Below are 22,113 nucleotides of genomic sequence, written 5' to 3'. Positions count from 1 at the left end.
ATGTTGCGGGACGCGGATCGTCTACACGTCCCTACTTCGATGTTGAACGTCGAAGTAGGGCGCTATTCCCATCCGCTCATGGGGTTAGCGACTTCGACGTCTCGCCACCTAACGTCGATTTCAACTTCGAAATAGCGCCCAACACGTGTAGACGTGACGGGCGCTATTTCGAAGTTACTGCCGCTACTTCGAAGTAGCGTGCACGTGTAGACGCAGCCTGTCTGTGCTATGTGAGTGGCAGTCTGCCTGGCATAGAGACTGGCAGGGAGAGCAAGGGTCTGGCAGCAGCCTCTTTTTGGTGATCTGGCTGATTTAAACATTATTTTTCCCCACGTAATGGGAACAATTTCATCACATGGAAATAAAATATCTAAAAATCTTCTATTACTGTTTTCCCAAGTTTAATTGTAAATTTTTGTGCAGGTCTGTCAGTTGTTAACATCGGCAGCTTGCACAATGCGTTCCTTCTCTGTCACTCCAACGTAGCCTATATGAGTCCTGGCTGGAGGTGGAGGCTGACCCAATTCTTGCACAGCTGGTTTTGGTCAGGTACCGTGTGACCTATAAAGAACAAAATGTGATGGTGAGAGTAACTAATTTTAATCTTGCTTATGGAACAAAAGATGGACAGCCAGAAAAATGAGTCCATGCAAGTAAATTGCTATTTCTTGTAGTTAGGGTAAAACCACTCTTTATGGTCTTGCTGCAATTTGTTTACATGGCTTTCTCCTGCTGATGCCTGTATAAAATATCTGAATAGCCAAGACAGAAGGTTTTTACAGCCTAGTAATTAAAACGCTCACCTGGCAGGGGGAACAGGCAGACTCCAGTGGTTGCTCCAGAGCAGTGGTTCAAACCTGGGTCTCCCACCTCTCGTCTGAGTGCCCAAATTACTGGCATACTATTATTCTCTGAGGGATGGCTGTATCTGCAAATACAATGAGGAGTCCTGTGTCACCTTAAAGACTAAGATTTATTGGGTATAAAATTTGTGGTTAAAAACTACTTCCTTAGATGCATGATATGCAGTGGGCTGTTAGAAATTTGGGGCCAAGAAGCACTGCCACCTTCCCTTTGTGTTTAACAGTTTAACTGTCCATTTGTTGCTTTTATTTAAACTGGTTAAAAATGCCTGAAAACAGAATGTTGTTCAACCTAAACTTATTTTTTTCTCACATTTCACTTTGCCAAAAAATCTGAAAATTTCAGGTTTTGGATCAGACTGAAGCAATTTTTAAAAGAAAAAAAAATTGGGAACCACCACAAAACCAGTTATTCACATAGCTCTAACTCCTCCACACTGCTTCCTCCCCTATGCCATCTATGACTCTGAGCGCTCTGGAGAACGTAAAGATTGCTTTGGAGCTGACCATGTTATCATTGGCACATGGTAGGGGAGATTGATTGTGTCCATGTCCACTACTTTTCTATAGGTGGAGTTGATCAGCCACAACCTAACCCACAATGTATCACAGAGTCACAGGGCTGGAAGGGACCTCAGGAGGTCATCTAGTTCAGCCCCCTGCTTCAAGCAGGATCAACCCCCACTAAGTCATCCCAGCCAGGACCTTGTCAAGTCATCAGTTAATAAAACTTATAATACTTCTGTACAAATATCGCCCTTTGAAGATCAAAGCTTTTCCATACAGTTCTTCTTGTGACAAACACTGAAAGGTTTTTCCAATAACAATCATTAGTTTCCTCCTTGGGCAGTCAGGTATCTGTGACCTCAATCGTCGGCAATAACACACGCAGGCTTTTATTTTAGTCAAAGGCGTTCACGCAAATTCTCAAATTCACTCCTAAGATAAGGTCACTGAAATTCCACTAAGCATCAATTTTGTCCAGGACACTTCCATAGTCTTGTGATATTCTTGTGATTATATTAGTAAAAAAAGGTCTACTTTTTTCCCAGTTTGACAGCTAATAAAGCTTTTGAATAATATTAAAAGCCCTATAATATAAATTCTACAATTCATCTCTGCGATGGGGAGTTGTTAAAGATTTTGTTTGGCCTTGTAAGAACTGTGGTTGGTCAGGATTTGGCTCAGCATGGGTGTGAATGATCCCTGGCACTTTTCACAAAAAACAGGGATTGGCCAAACTCACCATAGAGTGACTCACTCAGTACATGGGACAGTGAGAGAATCTGCAGGGCTGTTGAATATCATCTAAGATCATTGCCTTTGGAAGTCCCATCCCACAGATCTAATTCAACACCAACCTGCTCTCATGCTCCGCTCTGCCCCCCCACACCTCTCCCTGCCCAAGCTCAATAATTTTGGGCAGTTCTGTACACCAGGCTTGGGCCTGGTTGTGCTGACCATGAGCTGAAGTTTGGGGCCATATGCAAATCTTTTTCAAACATGTTCACTGAATAATTTGCAAAACCTGTCATGAATGGCATGGCACAGAATTTAGAGCTGTGGAGCTGAGTAGCTAGAGAGCACAGAGGAGGTTCAAATTTGGGAAAACAGATCAGGGCTTTCAGTTGTCATAGTGTAACCAGAATCAGAGAGGTAGCCATGTTAGTCTGTAGCTTCGAGAAAAACAAAAAGTCTTGTGGCACCTTATGGACTAACAGATATTTGGGAGCACAAGCTTTCGTGGGCAAAGACCCGCTTCATCAGATGCATGAGTGGGGGAGCGGTTTCAAGGGGTATTTAAAGAGTGGGGTCCCAGTAAGAGGGAGGGCCAGAGCTGACAAGGTCTATTCAGCAAGGTGGAAATGGCCCAGTATCAACAGTACTTATCAAAAGAGGAAAAAACAAGTCAGATCAGACAGGGGGATGTGAGCCATCGTTAGCACCTAATGGGGAGTTATGAATACCCAAAGCAGAGAAACTGTCTTTGTAAGCTGCGAGCCACTCCCAGTCTCTGTTTAATCCATGGTTAATGGAGTCAAATTTGCAAATAAATTGCAGCTCAGAGATTTCTCTCTCCATTTGATTTCTGAAATTTTTTTGTTTCAGAACTGTCACCCTTAAATCTGCCACTGAGTGTCCAGGGAGATTGAAATGCTCTCCCACAGGCTTCTGTACATTACCGTTTCTGATGTCTGATTTATGTCCATTTATTTTTACACATAGACTGTCCAGTTTGGCCAATGTAAATTGCAGTGGGGCATTGCTGGCACATGACGGCATATATTATATTAGTAGATGTGCAAGTAAAGGAGCCCCTGATGGTACAGTTGATGTTAGGTCCTGTGATGATGTCACTGGTGTAGATGTGTGAGCAGAGTTGGCAGCGAGGACTGTTACAGGGGCTGGTTCCAGGCCTAGAGTCACTGGTTTGTGATTTGTAGTGGCTGGTGAGGATTTGTTTAAGGTTGGCAGGCTGTCTGTAGGTGAGGGCAGGCCTGCCTCCCAAGGTCTGTGAGAGTGAAGGATCATTGTTTACGCTGGGTTGCAGAACACTGATAATCCACTGGAGAGGCCTTAGGTGGGGGCTGTATGTGATGGTCAGTGGTGTTTTCCTTGCGAGGTCTGTCTTGTAGCAGGTGGCTTCTGGGTACCCATCTGGCTCTATCAATCTGTTTCCTCACTTCCTTAGGTGGGTATTGTAGTTTGAGGAAAGCTTGATAAAGGTCTTGTAGATGTTTGTCTCTGTCTGATGGATCAGAGCAAATACGGTTGTACCTTAGTGCCTAGCTGCATACATTGGATCATGTAGTATGCCCTGGATAGAAGCTGGAGTCGTGTACATAAGCATAGTGGTCCATGGATTTTCGGTATAGAGTGGTATTTATGTGACCATCGCTTATCTGCACAGGAGTGTCCAGGAAGTGAATTTCTTGTGTGGACTGGTCCAGGCTAAGGTTGATGGTGGGGTGGAAACTGTTGAAATCATGGTGGAACTCTTCAAGAGCCTCCTTCCCATGGATCCAGATGATGAAGATATCATCAGTGTAGCACAGGTAGAGGAGGGGCACTAGGGGACGAGAACTGAGGAAGCATTGTTCCAGGTCAGCCATTAAAATGTTGGCATGCTGTGGGGCCATGTGGGTGCCCATAGCAGTGCCACTGATTTGAAGGTATAATTTGTCCCCAAATCTGAAACAGTTGTGGATGAGGATAAAGTCACAAAGCTCTGCCACCTTTTGCGCCTCGGTCTCATCAGCGATAACATTCCTGACAGCTAGGAGTCCATCTTCATGTGGGATATTGGTGTACAGGGCCTCTACATCCATGGTGGCCAGGATGGTGTTTTCAGGAAGGTCACCAATGTGTTGTAGTTTCCTGAGGAAGTTGGTGGTATCTCGAAGAAAGCTGGGGGTGCTGGTGGCAAAGGATCTAAGTACAGAGTCCAAATATCCAGACAATCCTGTGGTGAGGGTTCCAATGCCTGAGATGACTGGGTGCCCGGGAGTCCCAGGTTTGTGGATCTTGGGCAGCAAGTAGAACAAACCTGGTTTGGGTTCAAGGGGTGTGTCTGTGTAAATCTGTTCCTGTGTTTTTATAGGGATGGTCCTGAGCAGATGCTGTAGTTTCTTTGTGTATTCCTCGGTGAGATCCTCAGACAGAGGCCTGTAGAATGTGGTATTGGAGAGTTGCTTGGAAGCCTCCTTTTGGTAGTCTGTCCTATTCATGATGACAACAGCACCTCCCTTGTCGGCCTCTTGGATGACAAAAAAAATTTCAGAAATCAAATGGAGAGAGAAATCTCTGAGCTGCAATTTATTTGCAAATTTGACTCCATTAATCATGGATTAAACAGAGACTGGGAGTGGTTTGCAGCTTACAAAGACAGTTTCTCTGCTTTGGGTGTTCACAGCTCCCCATCAGATGTTGACAATTGCTCACATCCCCCAGTCTGATCTGACTTGTTTTTATCTCTTTTGATAAGTATTATTGATACTGGGCCATTTCCACCTTGCTGAATAGACCTTGTCAGCTCTGGCCCTCCCTCTTACTGTGACCCCACTCTTTAAATACCCCTTGAAACCACTCCCCCACTCATGCATCTGATGAAGTGGGTCTTTGCCCATGAAAGCTTATGCTCCAAAATATCTGTTAGTCTATAAGGTGCCACAAGACTTTTTGTTGTAGTGTAACCAGAATAACACTGGCTTAGAAAAAGTCCTTGGCTGCACTCTGTCCACAAAGTCATACAGCCAGCAAACTTAAAAACAGAGATATTATACCTCTGGGGTTCTCCAAATGAAGGAACCAAAACCACATTATAGTAAAACCCAACGATTGTTGGTAGGGCTCTGGCAGCATTAAAACCAAGCTCCTGTTCCCTAGGAGATGTCTGCAGGCATTACCTGACCTCAGGGACACTTTCTCTTTCACTTTGCACTCCGTAACCTCTAAAACCCCAACCAGTTTCAACCAGAGAGGAAGAACCCTCACGGTCCACAACAACAAACAGGGCAGCTCTTATAGAGTTTTGCAGCCAGAGTTTCGCAGCCATGGGAGCTGGAACAATTTGTACAGTGGAGGTGCTGAGAGCTATTGAACCCAACTGAAAAGCCTGTGTGTGATGGAAACTACTTCAAGCCAGGACATATGGCAGCATCCCTAGTTCCCGCACCTGTGTACACAGTTTGGCTTTTGGACAGCAAAGTTGCTACGTCCCTTATGCAAGGAAGTAACTCACCCCTGTCTTTAAGGTGCTGTCCTTGGGTGGGCTGAAGTGTAACTAATGACCTGGGAGTGTATCACTGCATGAACTCTCCCCAGTGGGACAACCTAGGCTGTTGTGGCTCACTATAATCTCATTATAGGGCAGCACTTGTGCAAGGAATGGCAGGACATTGGGGTGCCGCCAAGACAGGACCAAAAGTAGGGTGGCCTATTTCCCTATATGACATATGGAACGCCTAGTAAAATTGCTTGGAGTTAAGCAAGTTCACTGGCAATTTATCAGAACTATACAGTATAAACATTCAAAAATAGCATTAAGGTGACTGAGCACCCATTTAAAGAATATTGCAATATTATAACAAAAGTAGGTACAAATTAAAAATATATATCTACAATTAAATGGTTATTACTCCATAGAAGTGCCTGTCTTGTCCTCAACTTGCTGGCCTCCAGAGTGTGGGCTGGTAGTGTGAGGGCTGGTAGTGAGAGACAGGGAGGTGTAGAAGCCAGAGCAGGGGTCTGGGGTATGTGCTGGGAGTTGGGGCTGGGTATGTGTGCAGGAGGGCAGGGGTCAGGAGCCAGGACAGGTGGCTTGGAGAGGGGAGGAGCCCTGGGCTGGATTCTAGAACAATGAGAGCCAGTCGGTATTTTTGCAACAGTGTAAAAAGATAATGAAACCTATTAGGCCACTTCCTCCCCCACCCTCCATTTAATTTCACTGAAGTCAGCAGATTTACAACTGATAATAATACCTCCATCTTTCAAACTGAAACAATATATTATTTCATACCTGATACCTTTCAGTACCTCACTGTATTCAGAACATCACAGAATACCTTCTAATGTCCATACACAATATTCCAAGCCCATCGCCAAATCTTCAGCAGTCTTTATACAACAGACCCACATTCTAATAATTTAGATTTTTTCGGAGTTGTCTCTTTAAAATTCAGGTCCCTGCTTTGCAACATACGGGACAATTAGCCAATCATTTAAAAAAAGTAGGGACGCTCTCCATGGAGCCAAAAAAAGGGATAGTCCTGGTGAAAATGGGACTGATGGTCCCCTAATCAAAAGACCTGTGCAGCACTTCAGTTGCATACTTTGGAAGATAATCTCAGAGGTGTAATTGTGTTACTCTGTAGCTTCTCTCTCTCTCACACACACACAAAACAGTCCTGTGGCACTTTGAAGACAAATAATTTTATTTATTAGATAATGAGCTATCATGGGTAAGAGTGGGACTTAGCCATGAAAGCTTAGTACCTAATAAATAAATTTAGGCTTAAAGGTGCTACAGGGCTGCTTATGCTTTGGAAGCTTTACTCTTTTTTTGTTGTGAGCCTGTAGTACCAGGAATTTTGGGGGATTTAAAACCTGAATCTTAAACCACTAGCCATTTCCTAGGGTAATTAAACATGCACCTTTGCACCCTCTATTTACAGAAAGAGGCCTTGTTTCTAACATGTTCCAGTTTGGTTTTTCTGGTTTTTTTTTCCCTTGTTTTTTTTTTTTAAAGACTAGTGTGTTAAAAATAGCTCAGCCATTGTTTTGGAACATAGAGTACTCTGCTTCACTGTAACGCCACTTTAAAACTGCAGTGTGATTGGTCATGACCCTGGGTAGTAGGAAAATTAGGACCTTTGCATGTGGCACACAAAGGAGATCTAGCTTCAATCTTGTAAAGAAAAAAAAACAGCTAAACATTTATGTGATTATCAGGAACAGCATATTCCTCTGTACCCATGTGCTTCTGGATGCGTTCCAAGATATTAATAGCCGGAGTGACAGGGCTGTACATTATATTGTTGTTTCCTACTTGGAGAGAACAGAATGTTAGACTGTGAGAATATGACATGGAAACTATGTGAGTTGGCTGCAGTGTTCTGTTTTATTTACTCTTTAAATCTTTCAGTCCTTTTGTAAGTTTGCAATCACTTCAAAAAAGGTTAACTTTTCACTCAAGAGGAGGAAACAGGAATTTCCTCTCAGGACCAGATTATGACCCATCTAATCCAGTATTTTTACCTTTATCGATGACAGCAGCCAATGATGCATTATATGAAGAATTAAAACTTGTATTATATTTCTTCACCCAGTTGGTGATCATTTTTTGCCAATAAGTATGAATATTGGTAGGCTTAATTTTTATCTTAAATGGATAAATGCAGATATTACATACTCAGATAAATCATTTTCATATACATCTCATTAAGCTACATGGTTGCATCAATAATATCCTTCAGCTGTGGCTTTCACATGTTAATTATTAGGACTATTTTTAGTGAATAATTTATTCTCCTAAAAGAATGTCAGATACTTTGAAGAGCTGGGTCTGCAAATGTTTTTATTTATTGTTACAACTGGCCTACTAACCTGCTGTATGAAGAAATACAGTGAATCGTGTTTTGAGGCCTTCTTCTCAAGGGCATAGTCTCAAGTACAAATCTCTTTCTTTAACCCTGCATGAGGTCATAGACCTTTGCAGTCCAGCTACCCCAAGCCCTTGAACCAATATCTCAGACCTTCTCAGCTCCCCTTTACCATTGAGCTGTACAGATCTTGTAGAGCTGAAAGGGATTTTGAGAAGCCATTAATTCCAGTCCCCTGCACTCATAGCAGGACCTACCACTGTCCCTGGCAGATTATTTTATTTTATTTTTTAATCTCACATGCCCTAGCCCATTAACAGGTCCCCCGAAGGATTGAGTTTACAAACCTTGGTTCAGTAAGCTGATGCTCAAACCACGGAGCTCTCCCTTCCTCTCTAGCGTCTGCTGCCCAGTCCCTCAAATTTCACTAATCTGTGAGCTCTTTCATCTATTTCAAACTTTTCAGGGACAACACATCCAGAAGGAGTGAGCACAGCCTTAGCAAAGGAATTGAACTACAGATGTTTTACTTAAAAAAAAAAAAGAATTACAGATCTATGAAAAATAGAAGTCCTGAGACTTAACTCCTGAGTCTGATTTCAGATGTTCTGACTCAAAGGTCTTGTCAGTGTCTCCAGCTAGTGGGGAGTCTCTCCTGACTTCTCTCTCTTGCTCACTCCCAATGAATGCTGCACTATTAGCAGCAACCCCTGCCCTGCAGCACTTCTTCTTAAATGCTCTTTGCTGCTTTTTGCCAAGTGTACCACTGTCATGCTTGTCCCTTCCCCCTTTCTTGATTCCTCCCTAGAGAATCCTTTTTCCCCCACCTTCCATCTCATGCCAATGGAACAGTCAGAGTCAAGGGCCCAGACTGCTATATTGAAGAATGAACTCTGCAATGTCACCAGTGAGGTGTCAAACCGCTTTCCTGGGCAAGCATATCTGACTGGAAAGCATTATAATTTTGTCTTGGGCAAGATTAAATGTGAGTTCTGCAGATGGCACAAAATGGAGTTCCTCATTCAAGGCTACAGTACAAAATGGAGTTCACTGTTCCAGATAGACATGTTCTGCTCTCTTACAAAGGCCAAGATTTGTCTTGGCTTTGATTTTTCACAGATTTGTCATTCAAAATATAGCTGTACCAATGTAGATCCCATTGCAAATGCACGTGTGCTGATTTTGATCAGATCAAGCATGAAGGATTGAGTGTGTTCATCATGCTTTACTAGCTCCTAGAGTGATGGCCTTTAGATGTTAACCTAACTACTTGGCTATTGCAGTTATTTCATAGGGAAAGACCATGGTATTGATGGTACCACACTTGGTAAATACCACCATATGTAATAACCACTGAATTAAGCCATAGGGACAGTCTTCTATGACAAACTTTTCCAAAGACTTCTAATAGAACTCAGGCTCCCAAATAACTTAGAGGCTTTTGAAAATGTTATCCACCCCTTTTGCTTTACAAGAGTGTGGTAAACATCAATTCACAAAGCTTTATCAGACTCATTTCACATATTGGGGTGTTTATGGTTGTGACATCATTGGGACTATCAAGACATATAAACATTAAGAGGTATCTGTGCTCAATTCATTGCATGAACATTATACCGAGTGTGCCATATAATGAGAGAGTTCAAAACGGCAATGGCCATACATCAGAAAGGTGCATCAAAGGCTCAGAAAGTTGCAAAATCAAATGAATACCAAAACCATTTAATAAACTCTTCACTTGACTCATTTTTACTATCCTACTCCTGCCAAGCAAAGCAGAAAGAAGTTTGGCAAAATCTCTGGCATATGTAGCCTATCTGCAGACAACACATTGTCTAAGTTTATGATGAGCAGTAATAGCCCACTGCGAAACAGTGGTGAAAAGTCAAAGAATATTGACAACTTGTGACTGCAGCTATGCTGTGTGTTAAGTTACAGTTGCCGTTGCAAACCAGAAAATAGCTCCTCTTGTTCCCTATCTATAAGGGATTGCCACACTGCATATGCCATTTTCTCTTTTCCCCGTGTGCATGGAAATTATAATATGGTCTTTAATTACCTCCTCACATGTATATTCAGGCCCATCTTCTGCCTGACTCTCATATGGGAGTATAATGAACAGCGGAAGGAGAAGACAGAAAAAATCCATCCTCCTCTTGCACAGGCAAAATAAAATTGTTAGTGCAAAAGACTGCTCATATCTTTACTTGCTAAGAAATACACCCTATGACAAAAGGGCCCTGATCACCCTCCCCACACACTATGAACAGGGACAGCAATTACCTGGCACTTTATAAGGACTCTTTTACATACTTTGATGTTTTATCTAACTCTTCACTTCTCCAGCCCACCCCACCACCCTCCGCTGTCCCTCTGCTCTTCTGATTTGCCAACCTTGATAACAATTTTTCTGATTTATCGAGCTTGATAAGAATTTTTGGACCTCTGTGCTTTATATATTGAGTCTGTTCTGGTATGGCTATAGATCTGAAGAAGTGGGTCTGTCCCATGAAACCTCATCACCTAATAAATTATTTTGTAAGTCTTTAAAGTGCTACATGACTGCTTTTCTGTTTTACTATGAAGAAATGTAATTGCGTGTGAAGTGATTCAGGGAAACTTTTTTAAAGCATTCAAAATTGTATTATAAACATAATCTATTATGCACGAACTGTACAACATGTAACTCCAGTAGGTCACAGTATCCTGGTACTTCCTAAGCCTGAGGTCTAACTGTATCCTGCAGACTTTGCCTAGTCTAATAGCTATGATATGGGTTGGATAAGGGATTGCACCACTGAATGGTCTTGTTCAGCTATAGACCCAATTTCCTTTTCTCCATCCAAGGATGAAAATTCTCTCATCTTCAGGATATTTGGTCAGCAGTTGTCACATCCACAACCAAAATACAGGTTGAACCTCTCTAGCCTGGCACTCTCTGGTCCAGCAACATCCATTTCCAGCATGATTTTAGTTAGCTGGATGTCTACTTTTCACAGCCATAAGGGTGTAGCAAAGTTTCCTGTGGTCCCATAAAATTTGTTTGCAGCCACCAGTCTTGGCTTTCAGTGTTCTGTGCTGTTATTTAGCCCAGCAAGCAATGGAAGTGTTGGTAATTCTGCTAGACAATATTGACCTCCTGTGATTCAGCAAATTATCTGGTTAAGTATTGGTCACAGTTTGAGGGTGCCAGATGAGAGTGGTCCAATCTGTATTTTTTTAAAAGAAAAATGAAGACAAAGAGGAGAATCTATGCTGCCTCCCACCTACCTGCAATGTATAAAGGGCTATGGTAAGATTCAAATTCAAACAGTTTAAATATTGGTAAGATTAAATAACCCTTGTCTGGTTGTTCCAATTTTGGCTTTCAGAGTATGTGCTGCCCAAGTTCTGTGCATCTGTTCCATGAAGCTAACAGTCTGTTGCAAATCAAGACAGATTCAACAAGTCAAGTAAGAATCCTGTCACACTGTCTACAGCTCCCTTTCCAGGTGTGATGGTCTCCTTTGCTAACAGGCACAATCTTCTTACTTTATGGATAGAAGAAGGTGCCAGAGTCTCCTTAGCACACTGAAACATGACTTAATATTTCTCCCAAAATGGGATATTTTAACCTTTTCTTTGCTTTGGAGCCTTTCCACAACCTGCTACTTGGAACTCATTATCTACTAACAATTTTCATGATGATTAAGACACATTCCCTTCCCAACACCAAAATACAGCAGAGGATGAGCTTTATGAGAGTTTTAAACTGTCCCCTGACACACTGTGAGTTGTGCCATTACAAATCTAACTCTGAACTAGATGTAATCCAGAGGAAAAAATACCAACTGCTTTTTCTTCTTGAGTAACAAGTGAATCCCTTTAAAAGTGACTCAGTTAAAACAATTTGGGGGAGGGATGTGTGACAGTTTTAATCACAGATGCCCTCTTGGGATTGCCACCTGGTGTGCTCGTCATGCCACTGAGCCCAACTATGTGCCCTCCATGCTGCCCCACCACCCCTTCTGGCGGGCCAGAAGTTCTGGTATCCCCCAGCCAAGACAGAGTTAAGGTGACTGCCACCCAGTAGAGCAACACAGACACTGAACAAGTTCAGCTCTGTGAGGGATCAGCTATAAGGCCATTGACAGCACCCAGAAACACAGCCCCAAAGAGGACCAAACCCCAAATAAATCCCTCTTACTCCATATAAAAGTTTTAGACAGATAAAGCTTTATAAGTTCACCCTCTTTACCAATAAAAGAGAGAAATGCAAGGTGGTTTCTCTCACCCTGCTCCCTCTCCTCCTATATAACAGTTATTTACACTGGGCTTGATTATATACCAAAATGTTTTTATTAAGTACAAAAAGTAGAAACTGAAGTGACTGCAAGTGAAAAACAGACAGATCAAAGTAAGTTAATAAGATAAAATAAACAAAATATGCCAGCTAATCCTAATACAAGTTGTTGCAAAATAATATTCCTCATCCCTGTTTCAGGTAAAATGTGTCAAGGCAGAGTTGATTTTTTTTTCTCTCTGGCCTGGGTCTATAGCTCTGTCTTTAAATTTTATTTGTTTATAGGTTTCTTCATGTGTATTCTCTTAGGGTGTAGAGGCAATTTCAGAAGCCAACTAAAGATAAAAGTATGATTGCTTTCATTTCCTTGAATAGACTTTTCCTAGGGCAGATATGTTTTGTTTAGTCTCTCCATCCCCATGGAAAAATACCAGATTTAAGATGGATTCCAGTACTAGGTGGTATGATCATATGTCTTTCTAGGACCAACCACAGTTTGGGATTACAGGAAAAAGAAAACTATGTACAGATTATTACCTTGAGTACCCAGCCATTATGTTTCCAGACCATCAGCACTGGCCCACATTACCAGATTTAGAATTGTAAACAGATCTGCACTTTATATTTCTACCTTCACGTACACAAATGATACATGCACAAAAATAGAATATACACATTTATCAGATTGCGACTTTAAAATTATGTTATATGAAGCATTTTGCCTAAAGTGTCTTTGAGTTATGTATATTTATATTCATAAGCCAGTTTTCATAAAGCATAGGAGGAGCTATGACAGGGTCCTCAAATTTTCAAAGAAAGTAAAGAAAAACTTGTCAAATTAAATATGTTATGCAAGAATATATTTAGCAAGGCTTTTGTTTTTAAAATGGAGTGAATTAACTGACACATTTGTTCTGTTTCCTGCACAAAAGTGCTAATACTGCTCTGCACCACCAACCTTGATATAAAAGTGGAATCTCCATCACTTGAGATAAAACAACTACAGTAAATTTTAATAGTTATGCTCTCTGTGGGGGCTTGCACTGGTAGCAAAAGAACTACAATTATTTTGTTTCCTGCATGCTACAATTTAAATTTTTAGGATACTGCTGTTTCCAGAGCAGCTGCCATTTTGTGAGGTAGCTGTGGCAATACACTAAAGAGGCAACATGCACCGTACCTTTTAATAGAGACATAGCTGTTGATTCCGTTTTCTTTTGTTCTTTCTTTTACTCTAAAAATAAATAATTCAGATTGAAAGTATGTGAGAAAACAACTCTAAATTCTATAAGCCTTTACATTAGCATCTTACATCTAGACAAGAAGGGTAACAAATGATACAGTATGCTGCTGAGTGAAGACAATAAAACAATACTGTTCAAGAAATCAGGATGAGTTAGTGCAGTCATTCCAACCAGAAGCCTGAATTTCAAAAACGTATAAAAGGAACAAATTATTTTCCTTTTAAACCTAGAAATAAGTATCTTTTATGTTGAAGTTGTTGGGCTGAGTTTTGAGAAGAGTACTGAGTGAATTAAAAGTGCTTTCTATCCATCTTTGAGTCTGTAAACGCTTATAAGCATGCACAAAAATACCTATTTGTGGGCACAAGTACAGTTTTGAAAATGCCCCATTGCTCTTCCCCATCTTGCACTGGAAAACTGATCCCTTGCTCTGTGACTGTCTTTAGATTTTTAAAGAGCTAGAATTGATAAAAAACAAAAATATTTTATATTTGCTCTTTTAAAGCCAAAGTCTTTAGTGCAGTGGAAGACTACAGATTCTGTGCTTCCCTATTCTTAATACAGTCACTCGAGTCTTTTATTATGACTTTACTCAGTCCCACTGTGAAATCACCTGAGGGACCCCCCAGGCATGGTTTATTTAACAAACTATGCATTTATGTTCCCTGTAAGGTTGTTCCACTAGAAACACACTATTTTGCTATTTAAATTAGCATTGGGCCCAAGTGATTAATTTGGAGCTGAATTCCCCCAACAGGTGGGGATTTTTGCATCTGATATTCTCCCACAGATGTCTCTGTAGAACAACAGGCCAGCAAAACAAAGGTGGATATTTGCAAAGCTGCCTAGGGGTATATCTACTCTGTATATTAAGCCGGGGCCTGTGTGACCCAGACTTGCAGACTTGACTTGTTGCCAAGCTCACACTTCAGTGCCCATACTGCCCTGCTATCCAAGCCTCATGCATAGTGCACCCCCACTGAGATATGCTGACAGGAGTCAGATGCTGTGGCTTTTTGAGGGGGGATGTACCCCTGGAGTTCTTTGTGCCCTTAAAGCTGTAGCTGCTTCAGGTCTTGTTTCATCATGCATTGTGGGAGAATTGATCTGTCCATTCCACAGCATTTGACTAGCAGCCATAGGTGGTGGGTGACCCCACTGCTTGGGAATGCAAGTGCCCTCAGTCCCACCCCTTCCATGTCCACTAGAGCCCAATTCCCCCCAAATGTGGCTGCTGACCCTTTCCCCAGAGTAGCACCATCAGCCTGGGGGAGCCTGTCCCCAGCCTCTACCAGCCCCGGGGCTCAGGAAAGTGGGGAGGGGGGGCAACATGGCCCCAGTATTTTGTAGCATCAGAGGTCTGGGAAAATGGCTGGCAATGTGGCTGCAGCCTGCCCCAGCCCCAGAGTTCCGGCGAGCAACACAGCCTCAGCCTCCCTCCCAGCCCCAGAATACTGGAGAAGAAAGCTGGGAGGTGTTGCTCCAGCCTCTCAGGACCATCCCTGGTGGCTGGACTCCTGACCAGCAAGCCTGCCCACCCTTTATGCTCTTGAAAACTGTTCCCACGTCCCCCCTCAGTCACCTCATCTGCAGGCTAAACTAACCCACCTGTTCAATCTTCCCTTGTTGGTAACATTTTCTAGATCTTTAACCATTTTGGTTCATCTCCTGTGGACTTCTTGGAGTTTGTCCACATCTTTCTTAAAGTTCTGTGCTCAGAAGTGGGCACAATACTACAGGTGAAACCTTATCAGTGCTGAGGAGAGTGGAAGAATTGCCTCTCACATCTTGCATCCAACTGTCCTGCTACAATATTCCAGCATGATGTTCATCTTTACAACAGAAACACATTGTAGACTCATAAGCTACGTCTACACGTGTAGCCAACATCGAAGTAGCTTATTTCGATGTTGCGACATCGAAATAGGCTATTTCGATGAATAACGTCTACACGTCCTCCAGGGTTGGCAACGTCGATGTTCAACTTCGACGTTGCGCAGCCCGACATCGAAATAGGCGCAGCGAGGGAACGTCTACACGTCAAAGTAGCACACATCGAAATAGGGATGCCAGGCACAGCTGCACACAGGGTCACAGGGCAGGCTAGCGCTTCCGGGGCAACAGCTAGCCGCTCCCTTAAAGGGACCCTCCCACAGACAGTCAGCCTGCACAGCCCGCGGTCTGACGAGCCAGATAGGCACACAGACCCCGAGCGCCGCAGTCATGGACCCCCAGCAGCAGCAGCAGCAGCAGCAGCAGCTAGAGGTCCAGCCAGCCCTCCTGGCAGGAGCAGGGCTTGCCCTGGCTCTTGTCATGTTGGGGGCAGCTGAGCACCTTCCTGCCCCAGGGGAGGAGATGCCCCCGGGGCAGCAGGGCTCAGCCCCTCCCCCTGCAGCACCCCGCTCCACCCCCCGCCTCACACGCCGGCGGCTGTGGAGCCACCCCACCAGCACCGACTGGTGGGAGCGCCTGGTGCTTGGGGAGTGGGATGACGACCACTGGGTCCGCAACTTCAGGATGACCCGACAGACATTCCTGGAGCTGTGCCAGTGGCTCAGCCCCGCACTCAGGCACCGGGACACTGCCATGCGGCGTGCCCTCCCTGTGGAGAAACGGGTCGGCATCGCTGTCTGGAAGCTGGCCACTCCGGACAGCTACCGATCCGTGGGGCAGCAGTTTGGCGTCGGAAAGGCCACCGTCGGGGCTGTCCTCATGGAGGTAAGAGAACCCACAGGGGGAGGCCAGGCCAGGGTAGGGGGGCCAGGGCAGGCCAGGGGGGCCAGGGGGGCCAGGGCAGGCCAGGGCAGAGCAGGGCAGGCCAGGGGGGCCAGGGCAGGCCAGGGGGGCCAGGGCAGGACAGGGGGGCCAGGGGGGCCAGGGCAGGCCAGGGGGGCCAGGGGGGCCAGGGCAGGCCAGGGCAGAGCAGGGCAGGCCAGGGGGGCCAGGGCAGGCCAGGGGGTCCAGGGGGGCCAGGGCAGAGCAGGGCAGGCCAGGGGGGCCAGGGCAGGCCAGGGCAGAGCAGGGCAGGCCAGGGGGGCCAGGGCAGGCCAGGGGGGCCAGGGGGGCCAGGGCAGGCCAGGGCAGAGCAGGGCAGGCCAGGGGGGCCAGGGCAGGCCAAGGGGGCCAGGGCAGGCCAGGGCAGGGCCATGCACACCCTGCTCACCCCTCATTGGGGCTGTCCCATGTGCTTTCCCTGCAGGTCGTGCGTGCCATCAACTCCATGCTCCTGCACAGGCTCGTGAGGCTGGGGGACCCACGCGCCACTGTCGCTGCCTTTGCCACCCTGGGCTTCCCCAACTGCTTCGGGGCTCTGGATGGGACCCACATCCCCATCCGCGCCCCGGACCACAGCGGAGGCCGATACGTGAACCGGAAGGGCTACCATTCAGTCGTCCTGCAGGCCTTGGTGGACAGCCGGGGACGGTTCCAGGACATTTACGTGGGCTGGCCTGGCAGCACCCACGACGCCCGGGTTTTCCGCAACTCGGGCCTGTGCCGCCGGCTGGAGGCGGGGACCTACATCCCCCAGCGGGAGATCCCTCTGGGGGACACCACCATGCCCTTCTGCATCATCGCGGATGCGGCCTACCCCCTCCGGCCGTGGCTCATGCGCCCCTACACGGGCCACCTCTCCGCCAGCCAGGAGCGCTTCAACGAGCGCCTGAACCGTGCGCGCCAGGTGGTGGAGCGCTCCTTCGGCCGCCTCAAGGGACGATGGCGATGTCTCCTCACCCACCTGGATGCCAGCCCCAACAACATCCCCCAGATTGTGGGTGCCTGCTGCGCCCTGCACAACCTTGTCGAGAGCAAGGGGGAGACCTTCCTTCAGGGCTGGGCCGCCGAGGCCGGCAGGGCACACATCCAGCCACCTGCTGCCCCCAGTCGGCAGGTGGACCCAGAGGGGACCCGGGTCCGGGAGGCCCTGCGGGCCCACTTCGACGACCAGGCCGCGGGGTGAACTCTGCCCAGGCCCCCGACTGCCCGCCCCTTCCTCCCCCACACTCCTGCCTCAACGCCCACACCACCATGGAGCACCCCACCGCCCCCCCACCCCTTGTCCAGGAGAAACGACAGCACGAACTTGTGGGTGAACGTAAATGTTTTCTTTGGCTGAACCTTTTTTTTTTTTTAAATAGAAAAATATAGACATGTGAAAGGGAAAGCAAAAAGGAGGGACAAACATGTAACAAAAGCAAGATGGGCACGAATAAAACTATGTACAACAATAAACTCCAAGCAGGGTGCGCCATCAACAAAAGAAAACCAAAAAGCAGGGAGGAGAACGGGGAGAACTATTTACAGGGGGGACGGGGCAAGCAGGTGCAGCACCCACACCACCCACCCACCCAGTCCCCAAAGTCTGTCCATCGGGGGGGGGGGCCACGTCCCGGGCCCCTCACCCCCTACAGGCCCCCAGAGGGCGTGCCCGGCCGGGAGCTCCGGCGGGCCTGCAGTCTGGTCCGCGGCTGGGTGGGAGCGGGCTCCACCGGAAGATATCGGCGCCGGCGAGTCTCGGGTGGCTCCAGGGGTCCCTCGGCGCGGTGGCCCTCGCGGGGAGGTGGTGGGGCGACGGCGGACGGGCCGGCGGCGGCTGGAGCAGCCGGTGGTGGGGCTGCAGGAGCGGGCATGGCGGGCGGTGGCACGGCCGGCACGGCATGGGGGGCCAGGAAGTCAATCAGCCGATTGACGGTCTGGACAAGGGCCCCCCATGCCTCTCGGTGCCAGGCCAGCGCCTGCTCCTGCAGCCGGAGATGCTGCTCCGAGACCTCCAGCTGCCGGCGGAAGATGGCCAGCAGCTGGGGGTCTGTGGCCACCGCCGGTAGTAGGCGCGGGGTCCGCAGTCTTGCCCTCCGCGGGGCCGGTGGTTCCTCGGCCGAGGGGCTTCCCTGGAGCGAGGGTCCCGGAGGAGTCTCCGGGACAACCGACGCCTCGCCGGCGCTCTCTTCCGGTCCTTCGGATGGTGCAGGTGCAGGTGCAGGACACAGGAGAGGAGGGGGGAAAGAAGAATGGAGACAGGCGTTAGTGTGGTCCCCGAGCCGTGGCCTTTGTCCCCCCCGCCCTGTGCTGCAGGTTCCCCATCCCCGTCCCCGGGAGATGCTGCTGTGATGGCTGGGGTTCAGGGGTCCCCCTGCCCTGCAGCCCGTCCCCTGGTGGGAGCGACTCTCACTTCAGCCCGCAGGGTCTGAGAGCAGGAGAGGTTTCTTAGGCCACAGCTGGCCAGTTTCTGGCAGGAGTGACAGCACCAGCTGTCGGAAGAGACAGTCCTTCCAACCCGTCGTGGGGAGAAGACCCTAAGGGGGGGCCCCTCTGGGATGCAGCGTTCCCTCTCCTCAGGCTGGCTGCCTACCAGCTCTCCCTTCCCCTAGCCTCTACCTGTGGCCCCCGCCCTCGCCCCCCAATTCCAAGCCAGCTCAGCTCCTCCCTCCTGTTTGTTCAGGGCAGAGGTGTCACCTGCTAGCTGTAGCGCCAGGATCCTCCTTTGGCCCTGGGAGCTCCTCGGCTCGGGTGGCTCATCTGTAGCCTGGGTCTCCCTTTGGCACTCCCCCCACTCCATCGCATGCTGCTGCTGCGGGGTGTCCCACCCCCTCCGCCCGGGGGCCCCTCGAGGTTCCGCTCCCCTCTGGCCTGGGGATGGGGCATGGCACTGTCATGCAGGGTGGCGGGGGGCAGGGGCTGCTGGCTGCAGTGCTGTGAGGGCCCTGTCCCTGGTGTCCTTGGGGCCATGGCCATGTGAGCGTGTGGGGGGCCCTGGACACATCTCTGTTCCCCCTGCCCCTCCAGCCCCGGGGTGTCCACCAGAGAGGGGTACCTACCTGTGGGTCCGCTCCCATGGTCCGGAGATCCCCGGGGGTCGGAGGCCCTGCTGCTGCTCCGGGATGGCAGGAGGAGGATCTGCAGGCTGGAATCGGTGGAGGAGGAGCCCCCCTCCTCCTCCTCCTCCTCCACCTGCCGCGATGTCCCGGGGATGGCCTCCGGGGGGGACCCCCGGGGTGTGGGGCTTACCTCCGGGGCGGAGCCCGGCTGCAGGGCCTGCTGGGGCTCGTCAGCCGACGTGTCAAGGGTGGCCGGAGGTGGGGAGGTGTGCCGGGAGCCCAGGATGTCCCTGAGCTCCCTGTAAAAGGGGCAAGTGACTGGGGCGGCCCCAGATCGGCTGGCCGCATCCCGGGCCCGGGCGTAACCCTGCCGCAGCTCCTTCACCTTGCTGCGCACATGGTCAGGAGTGCGGGCAGGGTGACCCCGGGCAGCCAGGCCGTCGGCCAGCCGAGCGAACGCATCCGCGTTCCGTCTCTTGCTCCCCATTACCTGGAGCACCTCCTCCTCGCTCCAGAGCCCCAGCAGGTCCCGCATCTCGGCCTCCGTCCAAGAGGGGCCCCGCTGCCGCTTTCCAGACTGCTTGGCCCTCTGGCTGGGCTGGCTGCCCTGGCTGCCCTTGGGGGGGGTCCCCTGGGGGCGCTGGGGGGGCTGCTGGGCTGCCATGGCTGCTGTCGGAGGCTGAGGTCTCTGCAGGCTCCTCGCCGCGTGTGCAGCCTGCAGCCTGCACGTTGCCTCAGCCTCCTGCAGTCAGGGCGGGGGAGGGGCCCTTTAAGGGGCCGCTCCACGCGGCCACCAGTGAGCTGCGGGGCTGGAGAGAGCGTCTCTCAACCCCCCAGCTGATGGGCGCCATGGAGGACCCGGCAATTTCGACGTTGCGGGACGCGGATCGTCTACACTGTCCCTACTTCGACGTTGAACGTCGAAGTAGGGCGCTATTCCCATCCGCTCATGGGGTTAGCGACTTCGACGTCTCGCCGCCTAACATCGAAGTTAACTTCGAAATAGCGCCCGATGCGTGTAGACGTGACGGGCGCTATTTCGAAGTTGGTGCCGCTACTTCGAAGTAGCGTGCACGTGTAGACGCAGCTATAGTTAAGTTGTGATCCACTATAACTCACAGACCCTTTTCTGCAGTGCTCCTTCTTAAGCAATCATTTCCCAGTTTGCACTGGTGCAATTGGTTACACTGTTGACCAACAGCACGAAACTGCCAGTCACAGATTTTCACCCAGAAATGTACATCTTGTACTGCTCTGTGTCCTCCTGGACAATGCAAGCTTATAGAAAAATTCATCATTTTATTAGTAGGAAATGATATGAACACAGCATGTAATCAAAAATAGAGTTCTCTAAACATTCAGGAACAGACAAAACAATTAAATACAGATAGATTTTTAAGTGATTAGGAATAATGAGGCACAAAAGTCAGAAGCGGTTACAATGAAATAAAAAGTAAAACAGAAACTAATATCTAACTTAGCAAGTTAAGTGAATTCAAAGCAAGATATCTTTCTTACCATGTGATTTTGCAGGCTTATTGGCTGGATACTGTTCACTGAGGACTTGTTTCTCAGTCCAATGTTACATTCCTTGTCCTTCAGGCATGGCAGATGTCAGAGGCAGAGAGACAGGAAGGAGAGAAGATATTTGGGGTATCTATTCCTCATCTTTATATCTCCACCTCTTTGAAGAATCATCTCCAACTGCAGTCTGTTTGCACAGGAATTTGCAGTGTAAACTGCAAAGGTGTAAAATGCTCATTTACACCTTTCTTCCTGTAGAAGAATGGTGATAGTCCATTTGATTCTGTTGACACCTGGCTGAGGTGTCTCTTTGTCTTTTGTCACTGAGGAACTGGCAGTCCTGTAGCACCTTAAAAATGAACAGTTTTATTTATTCGGTAATGAGCTTTCCTGGGTAAGAAAAACTTCTTAGATTCTGGAGCAAAAATGAGAAAATGGGGTAAATCGATAGTATGGTGGGGTGGGGGCAGGGATGGAAGAAAGACAAGAAAAGAAAAAAAGAAAAGAAAAAGGGGAGGGGAAGAACCGTATCATTAATAGGACCTCTGGGAAAAGTAAATTAAGCAGGATGAGTGCCATTCCTGTGGATATCAAAGGTGGGTTGTGAAGAGAACACTTGCCCAACTGCCATAAGGCTTGTCAATAAAAGTGCTACTGTAGACAGTGTTATTTTGGTGGGTGCTGTTCTCCCTCTGATACAACTCATTTGAGATGGCTTAGGTATGCTGGCGAAAGAGGTCCCTGTTATTAACACTAACCTGCTATATGGGAGACCTTACAGCTGTGTTGCCAGAAAATCAGTCCTGTAGACACACCCTGAGTGAGTTGCTTGTCCTTTAAAATTAACCTAAACAATTCCTTGTTTCACATTTGGACTATTTCATTAGGGAAACACCCCCTGTGTACAATAATAAAATGTTTCAATTAAGATATCATTTGCTAGTTAGCTAGTGATTGGACACCTACTTGTTTTCATGAACTAGAATTTTACTTACTACTTTCCAGCAACTAAATGCACACAGAATAGCTCAATCTTTGTAGTAGGGTCATCATGAAGCTACTTGTGATGTAACAGCTTCAGCATGTGCTAATCCAGAGATTTGATATGGAAACAGGGTGGAGTAATTCACTTTCTCTGAATATTTATCTGTCTTTTAAGAATATACTGAATATTCTTATCATGTGCAGGCCACACATTGTTTCGTTGGAGTACAGACTGACACGGCTACCTCTCATGTCCAGGCCATGTTAGACATAAAGCTGCCACTGGGATTTACACAACAACAG

At 47.7% G+C, this 22,113-nt stretch overlaps 1 long non-coding RNA gene across 1 annotated transcript; it reads right to left on the bottom strand.

Annotated features, from left to right (window-relative positions):
- Positions 1–467: 467 nt before the first annotated feature.
- LOC142006222 (uncharacterized) lies at positions 468–20,913 on the bottom strand. The gene is made up of 4 exons (XR_012643334.1): positions 20,821–20,913; positions 13,426–13,479; positions 804–928; positions 468–561 (listed from the first exon to the last, which is right to left on the bottom strand). It is a non-coding gene; the product is annotated as an uncharacterized LOC142006222 (long non-coding RNA).
- Between the last annotated feature and the right edge of the window lie 1,200 nt (positions 20,914–22,113).

The sequence above is a fragment of the Carettochelys insculpta genome, chromosome 1 (genome assembly GCF_033958435.1).
Source record: "Carettochelys insculpta isolate YL-2023 chromosome 1, ASM3395843v1, whole genome shotgun sequence".
Classification (NCBI taxonomy): Eukaryota; Metazoa; Chordata; order Testudines; family Carettochelyidae; genus Carettochelys; species Carettochelys insculpta.
Note: the sequence above shows the minus strand (reverse complement) of the source record. Positions and strands in the feature narration are given on the sequence as shown.